The sequence below is a fragment of the Lactuca serriola genome, chromosome 4 (assembly GCF_051521515.1).
Source record: "Lactuca serriola cultivar US96UC23 chromosome 4, Lser_US96UC23_V15, whole genome shotgun sequence".
In the NCBI taxonomy this organism is placed as follows: Eukaryota; Viridiplantae; Streptophyta; class Magnoliopsida; order Asterales; family Asteraceae; genus Lactuca; species Lactuca serriola.
In genome coordinates this window covers 170121971-170132551 of record NC_136411.1, presented here as the reverse complement: position 1 = coordinate 170132551, position 10581 = coordinate 170121971, and the positions used below count along the sequence as shown (strand labels likewise).

The window sequence follows — 10581 nt, the reverse complement described above, 5'->3', positions numbered from 1 at the left end:
AACTTCAGATAACTTATAATATTTAAAACGTATTAGTTATATCTTAAATATTAAGTGGTATAAAATACAAATCTTTTTGTATAAATAATTTATACGTAAATAATTCACAAACACTTCCAAAAAGTTTGAAGATTTGATTTAAAAAAGGTTATTAAAAAAATTAATTTGGAGCAAAATAATAATTTTAAAATATTAAATTCATGTACGTAAATTAATTTATATTTCTTAAATTAAACATCTACATTAACTAATTTACATCAAATTTATAAACAAACCATATAAATATAAGATTTAAACATATATATTAAAACCCCTCGTGCCTATACACAGTAAAGTTCACCTATTTCTGATTTTAACCACAACAATATGTACACAACGACTCTTTACATCCAACGCCATATTACATATGTTTCTTCACATTCTTTGAATTCCTTCCTTCTTCGTTTCCGATCCTCTGCGTTAGACATTTTCGTTGTCTTTTCCTCCAAGCAATTACAATTTGGACTCCAACAATTCTGATTCATAAGGTATGTCAATTGCAAACTCTCTCTCTCTCCTTCTCTCTCTCTCTCCTTCTCTCTCTCTCATATGCAAAGAAACTTTATCCAATCTTTCTAAATATGTGCAAAAATATCGACAAATTGGTTTCCTTGATATGTAAGTTTTTTTGATTTTTGAAATACTTCTTAATCATACTACGAGTCAGGAACAAAAAGGCTTTATTCCTTGGGAACGAAATACCCAACAACCCATTCTTCCGTTGGTCGAAGACGAAATACCCGACAACCCATTCTTCCGTTTCTGAATGATTGTGGCAAATTATTATTTTCATGTTGATTTGTAAAGAAGGATAAATAAATTAAGTATTAAACATAAAGAAAGTAGATCCATGTGTGAAACCCTCCTGTTTGTAAATAGCTTTCTTACCAACATGATGTTTACTATTGTTATCAGGGGAAATGTTGATGCAATTTTTTCTTTATTACCTTGATTTCCAAACCCTTTCAAAGCCATTTCCCCTACCCCCTGTATATTACTTTGTAAAATCCTTACATAGAAATCAGAAATATGCATTTGGTAAACTTCTTGATGCCATATCTAAGAAAAAGTGGAATGACCATATGACAATTGTTTTTTTTTTCAAAACTTTAACTGCATCCAATTTCTTGAATTGCTTATTAAAAAAGTTATTATGGGTTGTAGCAATGGGCCTCCATAAAAGTCACCTCAGACACAAACCCCAAGTCCTCAAGAACTGGCAATGCAAAAGCAAGACCTTTAGGAACTAATTTTGGAACATTTCAGATTTGAACCTACATGAACATAGTTGTTTCGTGTTTTACAGACCTTTCTGATGTAAGTTTTATTTCTTCAATTTTCATTATCCTTTTGGGGGTAAAACAACCAGAAAGACTATAACTTAATTTTTTGTCTTTCTGGTGCTTTCTGATTTTAATATTACTTAAAAATGAAGCCTTTATCAGTAATGATCCTTAATATATTGATTTTTATCACTTGTGCTTCCTAATTTTGGTCCTAATTTCATAGGTTTCATAGATATTTTGTCCTTCATTTGGTCCTAATTTTAGGGGTCTTACAGTTTATGAAGGACGCATAAGCCCCATAATTCTAAATTTCTCTCAATAAGTTGCTACACCTTCACTTCTACTACACATGATATGAAGGGGTATTATGGGAATTCAACACGAATATGCATGTCATGTGTATATGTCTTTCTGTTTACATAAAGATTAAATCATTGAGGTATTAGGAACCCTTTGGCTTGTGACCTTTAATTTATCTTGGATCTTGATTATTGTTTTCAAAAACCATGGTGAAAGTCATCAATCCATCATTGTTAAATGACTTTTTCTAATATATTGTTGATATATTTTTTTTGTAGACGTGTTGGAGTTGTTAGACGGAGAATCAAATGACTGGTGGGCTTAATCATATTTTTTTTGAATTTTATAATTTATATATGTTATCTTCTTTTTTAATATAATTTTGAATAAAAATTATGTGTTTCAGATACACATAATTCATCTGCAGCCCTTCATCAGAGCCCATAAGGTAGCAGTTTTTCTTTGGCATAATTTTCTACAGTTTTGAATTGTAATGCATATTTAAGAAAACAAATTTGAAGTACAATAGTAGATTGGATATTTTTTTCACACAAGTGAAGACGGAAGGAGTGCATGAAATACATGCCTTTATCTAGGGGGCTTCGTATTTACATTGCTCTTGGAATCTCTCGAGCTTTGAAGTAAGCATCTCATAAATTGTAATTTTCCTTTTAATTTTAGGGTATAATGTCATTTGCATTATTATTTAATGCCATAATTATGAGTAAGCTACAGAAAGAAAAAAAAAGAAAAAACAAAAAAAAAACAAAAAAAAACAAAACAAAACGTTTTAGCATCAAAGTTGGCTAACTTTCATATGTATTACTTAGAAGTTATGCAAAAATCACATTTTGTGAAACTAAGTACGCATTTTATGTTTATTTTTAAAAGTCTATTTCTCGCTTTCACTAGTTTTAGTAATTACATAATGTTCTATTATCATCTTAATGAATTTTATCACTTTATAGGGGCATCATTTACCCGACGTTCACAAAAAAAAAATAAACAACAGTTCACAAAATTAACCAAAATAAGGGCCACATGCACATACAAGATGCCCAGATGGTACCACAAAAGAGCAAAAAATAGAACATATATACACATGTGGAGAAACGTATATATATATATATATATATATATATATATATATATATATATATATATATATATATATATATATATATATATATATATATATATATATATATATATATATATCAAAGCATTGACATTTCTAATTTTCTCTTATTCAACCATCATATTTTGTAGGTAATAGAAGAAACGAAAGTATGGTGCAATGTAGAATATATCAACAAACATGCGTTGCTATTTTTTTCCCTTTTAGTTGCCAAGTTTTACCAGAAAGTACATTCTCATTGAGTTTTACATAAGGTTTTTGCTGTAATTTTTGTTAAATCTATTATAGCCGTCAAAAGAGACTGATATATATTCATACAAGTGAACAAATGATAGACGAAAGCTAAGTCAGTTGTCAGGTTGAGTCTCCATCATCTACTTCAACGTGCCCTTCCTCCTAAGGATACACAGTTGCATAAATGCAATATTGTCCTGCATGTACACATATTCACCTTTTCCATCATCTAGAACTTTCTTTGAGATTACATAATTCATATATGGCAGCCTTGTGCAAGATAGTTTGGTGGAAATCATTTTTTATGACGTATCCTTCCTCAAGCTTCGCCTTGACTGCCTCCATAACGTCGTCCATCTGTTGCAGGTGCTCAATCATTTCTTGAAACATTTTTTGCATATCTTATGTTTTCATTTTTCCTTTCTCTTATTATCATATTGCTAGCTTGGGTGTGATTCCATTAGAGGCACAACACTTGTTGTGCTTGCTTCCAAGAGATCATAAAACAAGAATTCTAGTTGTTTGCTATAACAACTAAAATGTATGTAATCCTAAAACCTTCTTCTATTAAGTTTCAAAAATATCCTAGGGTTTTTAGGAATTTTTTTTTTTATGTTCTTAGTTATAGGTTCAATAGAGAAAACATAAATTCTATTTAGGTTGCATGCAAACTTTTTTTTTACTTGGTATCAGAGCATTTGGTTTGATTTCTGTTGAATTTACTATAATTGTTGAATGTGATCAAATTAGAGTGGTTTATTGAAGTTAAACCCTAAAAGGCTATAATTTCGACAAAGGCTAGGTTTTACAAACCCTAGCCTCCACCCTTTGGATTTAAAATTTAGAGCTAGGGTTTTGAAACCCTATCCTTCCTCCCCAAGTAATTACGAAAATAGTAGTTAGTTAGGGTTTTCATATTTTAGAGAAATGTTAGTTTAATTTGATTAAAAGGGATAATTATAAAGTAGCTGAATCCTACACCCTAATTTTCGAAATTTAGAGGGTAAGATTAGGATTAAATTATTTGATTAATTTAATAATCCTTAATTGATTTAATTTATTTAACTAATTGTGAATTAAAAGATAATAACTAAATCATTATTATTTTATTTTAAATTTAATTAATTGAATATTAATTTCAAAATTTAAAATATAAACCCTAGTATTTCGAAAAGTATAAAATACACCTTATACTTTATGTAAAATTAAAACCTTAATTATTACTATATGTATAAGACGATGTCCATAAATCGATAGTGCGCCTCATTCACGAGGCTAGTCTATAAGGGGGGGGGGACTAAGAAACTGCTTATAAAATGGTAGCTGAATGAGTATCCACTCTCACTCACCGCTTCCTTGATTAGTGGAGGGTCGTTAGGAAAAATGTGAATTTCTATGCTAACCCATGAAATTGCACATTACACTTTATAAGTCGTTAGTGGAGTGTGCGTGGTTAACAAACACACTAATATGGACTAGTAAAGAGTTGTAATGAGTATCTCATAAGTTTTCATTGTTGATGGAGCGTATGTGGTTTACCATCACATCAGTTGGGATAATAAATGACAATGAGGTTACCAAGCATATTTGCATGGTTATTCATATCTTGTTTGTGATCTTTGGTATCCCAATCACAAATAGAAGAGCATAATCTGAGATTAAAAATGTCATTGAATTAGTTTCATCAACCTCAAAAGACCTACGAATTTCACTTAACTTAATTTATTTTAAATTTCATTTGGTGGAATTGGTAAATCGTCAATCGCCTACCTTTATAAAATTTACAATTATATTACGACATCTCTTTTCTATGTTGTGAATTATATAGTTTGATCTTAGCCTTAATATTTTATTTTGGGTTAGTATATTAAGCATTATTCTTATCTAACTTAAACTACCTTCCTTTTTATAGATGTCTACTCAAAGTGATGCTTTTGGTTCCTCCTCCTCAAAACACCATAACTTCTCTTTGCTCTCTGTCTGCTTCAAAATCATATTGGATGGTTCCAATTATAAAGATTGGATGCGAAGCATTAAGATTTCCATTCAATTTGAGAACTAAGAATATTTTCTTGAAGAGGAACTCAATGAGATCAACAAAGAGTAGGCCACTGTTGAACAATTATCCACTTACAATAAGCACTACGATGATGTAACAAAATTTGCTTGCATCATGATAGCTACCATTACCCCTAAGATGCAAAGGTCTTATGAGGATTATTGGCCCTACGAGATGAACAAGAACCTTATGGAAAAGTACCATAAGCGAGCTCTTAAAGAAAAGTACGAAGTGGTGAAGTCAATCATGGCATGCAAGATGAAGGAGGGGAATTTGTATGTGGCCATGTGTAAAGAATGCAACGTGGCGTGGAGCGCCTTGTTAGGATGAATGTGAATTTTGATGAGGAGTTAGCTATTGAAATGGTCCTAAACTCCTTACCTAGTTGTTATGATCAGTTCATTCTGACATATCATCTAAACAACAGTGAGACCACCCTGGCACCATTGCACACTCTCCTACAAACAACTGAACCATCAATGAAGGGAAAATGTATTTCCTCCACTCCTGTTAGTGCTCCCCTCCTAGCCATTGGACAAGAAAAGGGTAAAAGGAGTAAAGGTTCTCCCAAAAAAATTGGAAGGGAAAGTGTCATCCAGGGTCATCTAGTAGTAGCCCAAAAGGAATGTCTAGTATAGATCATCCACCCTAGTCTAACCCAAAGAGGCTATCTAATTTTACTTCAACGACAAGGGGCACTAGAAAAGAAGTTTCCCGAAGTATCTGCAAGATATCAAAGAAGGCAATGTGAAGCCAACTTTTGCATGTATGTACACTATTTCAGCTAATAACTCATCATCTTCTCATTCTTGTTTCCTTGATACGGGATGTCGATTTCACATTTGTTCTGATTTGAAGGGGCTAAAAAGAAGTGAGGAGGTGGAGCACAGTAAAATGAACCTGATCATGGGGAATAGGCGATATTTTCTTGTGACCAATATTGGAGTTTCTAGTCTAGTGCATAGTAATGGTGTTAGTTTAGATTTACTAAATTATTGCTACTCGTCAAAAATGACAAGAAACATTATCTCTTTTCATGCATTTTTCACACAAGGGTTTAGATATTCATTAAATGATTTGAATGGTTCTATTTTTGCTTATAAAAATGGTGTTTTTTATTTTGAAGCTTTACCTTGTAAAGGTGTGTACGAAACTATGACATTTGTTGATAATCTAGGCAATAATGTATTTCAAATTGCTTCATCTAATGGTATAGACAAAGCGTGTGCTTGTGGTATTTTTGTCTTGGACACATCAACAAGAAACGCATTATCCAAATCCAAAAGGATGTAGTGTTGGAACCATTTGACCCAAGGTCAGATGATGCGTGCGAATCTTTTCTTTTAAGTAATATGACAAAATCATCTTCATTGGATCTTGTGAAAGAGGTGAAGGTTTGTTAGACCTCATACATAAAGATGTGTGTGGGGCCATCAGATCCACCATAAGGGATACAAACGATTTTATGTAACATTTATAGATGATTATAGAAGATATGGTTATATTTACTTAATCAAACATAAATCAGAAACTTTTGAAAAGTTCAAAGAGTTTAAACATAAAGTAGAGAATCAATTAGGCTATAAGATAAAGATGATTTGATCAGATAGAGGCAGAGAGTATCTTATTATTGATTTCCACGACTACCTCAAGGAATGTGGAATAGATTCATAACTGACCAATCCTAGGACACCACAACTTAATTGCATGGTTGAGAGGTGCAATCGAACCTTGGTTGACATGGATCATGCCATGATGAGTCAGACTTCTCTTCCAATTTCATTTTACGGGTATGCCTTAGAGACTTCCTCTCATATTATTAATCTTTTCCCAACTAAGAAGGTTGCCAAAACACCTCACGATATGTGGACATAGAACGTTCCCTCATTAGCACATATCAAGGTTTGGGGTTGTGAAGCTTTCGTTAGACGAGAGACTCACAAAAAGATTGAACCTCAAAGTGAGATATATATTTTCACTGGCTACCCACAGAAGTCCTTTAGATATTTGATATACATACCTAGTGAGAACGTGGTCTTTGTAGCAAAAAGAGGACTCCTTCTCGAGACAGAGCTCATATGCAAAAAGTACAGTATTGAAAGATCTAGTATGCTCAAGATTCATATTAAAATGATATTGTTAAATAACATATGATCCTAAGGGTCACACTAATAACAACTTGATACAAATGAGTATTTATTAGAAATTAGTTTTAATAAATATTCATAAACTCTTATAATAATTTGGGAGATATATTTATTTCAAGGAAATAATTATTTTACAATACAAGTAACATATATTATTTCATAATGTATGAATTCATAAGTCATGTACAACATTTTGGACTAGGTAAGCCTTTTTTTGTCTTTTAGCAAAATGACAAAGTTTATATCTTATAAACTTTATGTTTATAAAATATAAACATAATCCTCTCTTTTCATAAGCGTGGGCCGGCCATGCATGGGGAAAGGAAGAAGTATGGCTCACTTAATTGTTTAATCAAAGTATACAAAGTATGGTGTATGCTAGGAGACAAGATGGTCTAAAGTGCTTAATGGTTAAAGACTCTTGGACCATCAGTCTGTTATAGATAAGTGGGGAGTGCTTTCATCTTGATTACTCCTTCCTGCTTTGGCCGAGAGCACTTCTCCCCTCTCCATTTTGTCTCTAAATTCATGAACTTTAAAGATATTTGTTTCTTGCATTCTCTCTTTAAGTCATAATCTTATTTTGACTTAAAGCTAAGGAGTTGTATCTAGCATTACATCAAGTTGGTACATTGTTGGTGTCTCAAGGGTTCATCCTCACTCCATCAACTTCCAAGCCTCCCCTAAAGGAATCAAAGTGCTTCAAAGGCTGTTACCACTTCTTCCTTATATGGTTGTGTTTTAAAATTTTCCTTTACTTGTAACGACCATAAAATTCCAACCAATTTAAACTTTTCAAAAACAGCCCGATTTCATTAAATTATTACAAAAAGGTTTTCAATACAGTTAATTTAGAGTATTCCCAGAATCACATCACAACATAAACATGAGGAGCGGTACGATCACGCCTTTGCCTTGCCATGGTCTCCTGAAGAACCTGAAAAACATTAAACCACAACTGTAAGCCCCAAAGCTTAATGAGATATCCCGAAAATACCAACCACATATACTATACATGCATAACATGCCATATCATATCCGATCACAGAACAACCATGCACCTCGGGTCTACTATGTGACTGGTCCACCACACCAGCCAACAGTCCACTTGGTCCACCCTCCGAGTCTAGCCATATACACCGAGTCTGCAGGGTGATTGGTCCGCCCGCACTGGGCCTTCAATCCACCTGGTCCAATCTCTGAGTCTACAGTATAACTGGTTCGCCCGCACCGGGCCTTCAGTCGTCCTGGTCCACTCTCTGAGCCTCGGCACGTATGGTCCGCCCTCTTGGGGCCTACAACATATCCGGATCGCTCGCTGGGCCTTCGGGACAACCGGTCCGCCCTGGGTATCTTGGCCTACAGCACAAAGCAGGACCTGCCTCAACCCAACCCCAGTTCAACAACCATGTGCACATAAACATACAATCATATAACAATTCGCAGTCAACAAGCTGATCTAGCAGATCACATAACATATCATCATCCTAACCGGTCTCTAGCATAGCATCATCCTACATAAAAGGATACCGACCTTAACAAGGTCTCTAACACATACCATCCTAACTACCAGGATGCAAACATACCAAAGCAATAACATAACAACAAATACCAGGATCTCATCCGATAAAGGGCTGGCCTTGGTGCCTTAGACCCTGTTGATATTGTGAGGATAACTCACCTTGCCACTGCCGAAACTCTAAACTGAAGAAGCAGATTCTCGAATCACCGAATCACCCAAAATCCTGAACTAGCCAACATAGCACAAATAATCATTAGGTTAAGCACAATACCCTTCCAAGGATAAATTGACCAATTTACCCTTAACTCGATCCGGCCCAACACTGGATAACCTCTCAAGCCCACTAATGGCTCAAAGTCCAAAGTTATGAAGCAAAGCCCACTATCGGCCCAATTTACTAAATTGGGCTCACCTCACCAAATGGGCCTAGACCCATGGTCCAATACAACTAATGGGTCCACAATACTCTATCCATAATGTCCAGTCACCGCCCAAAATCCAGCAGCCCAATAACAACCCAAGCCCTAAGGCCCAAAACGAAAAACCCAACAGAGGGAGTACGCTGGGCGTACCCTCCTTGGTACGCGGGGCGTACACGCTGATTCACATCTGGGGATCGGGGCACTGACCCGTTACGCGGGGCATAACTTCGCTGCTCATTAAGCCCTCTTAACTTCTTAATGGCTTAAGCCCTTAAGCCCAAACTTCAGATCCTTAGGCCAAATATGCGTAAGATTCATAAAGTCTCAAACTTTATCACTTTGGACGTCCATAAAGCTCTTAATCCAAGGTCTTAATCCGTTAAGACCTTCATATCTCACACATGGAACAACCACAACCCTTGCGACCTCATTTTTCTCGCTCAAGACCTCTCCAAAGGTCTGAAAGAACAGATAATCTCGACCAACTCAAAACATGCATCAAGATGAGGACTTTTGGGACAAGAATGATGTCAAATCTTCACAACACTTATATCTATGCAATATAAATGACAAGCAAGAAGCTTTATACCTCAGATAGGCTCCAAAGGATGATATCTTTCCAAATCTATAAGCTCCAACCACTCAACTCCTTCTTTGATAACTTCCTCTTTCTTCTTCTAGCCTCTCCTTTGCCAAAATAAGCTTTCTAAGGCAAAAAACATCCAACAATGGAGGTGGAACGGCTATCTAGGGTTTCTGAGATTAAGGGAGAGCTCATGGAGGCTAGGGTATGAACCAACTTGTTGCTTATATAGTGGCTGACCCCAACTTTACGGTTTTAGAACTCTGAGAGTATGCTGAGCGTACCTCTAGTACGCTGGGCATACTCAACCTTACACCCACGTCCACTTACTCAATTATGTTGGGCGTAATCCCAGCTTACGCTGGGCGTACTCGGCGTGTCCCAACTTTCATATTTGGCCCTCTTTTTCCACTTTTCCCACAAAAGAACCAAAATACCCATCCTCTTAAATCCCGGGGACTCACAATTAAGTACTCTTAGGAACAGGGCGTTACAATTCTCCCCCACTTAAATTAGGCTTCGCCCTCGAAGCCTACGACAACTTTACTCCAGGACTTCTCCTGCAACGCACCACCTGCCATTAACCAAACCAGGTTCCTTAAGACACACCCTTCGAAGTCTGAAACTCAACCTTCCCTTTTATTGCGGTGTTCTGACCACCGCCTCAAGCCGGCCACCAGCTTCACCCTTTGATAACCACACATATCAGATTCTACACTTATCAACCGAGTACCACTCCATGGCACTTTTCCCGATCCTAATCACTACAATCACTTGAATCTTACGAGCTAGATAACCCTGAACCACCGGGTTCCCGATCTGAGTCCAACTCTATATATTCCATGCTGACA

At 35.5% G+C, this 10581-nt stretch overlaps 1 long non-coding RNA gene across 1 annotated transcript; it reads left to right on the top strand.

Moving 5' to 3' along the window:
• Positions 1-401: 401 nt before the first annotated feature.
• Positions 402-3516, top strand: LOC145100437 (uncharacterized). The gene is made up of 4 exons (XR_013705045.1): positions 402-527; positions 1904-1940; positions 2032-2266; positions 2895-3516. It is a non-coding gene; the product is annotated as an uncharacterized LOC145100437 (long non-coding RNA).
• The last annotated feature ends 7065 nt before the right edge of the window (positions 3517-10581 follow it).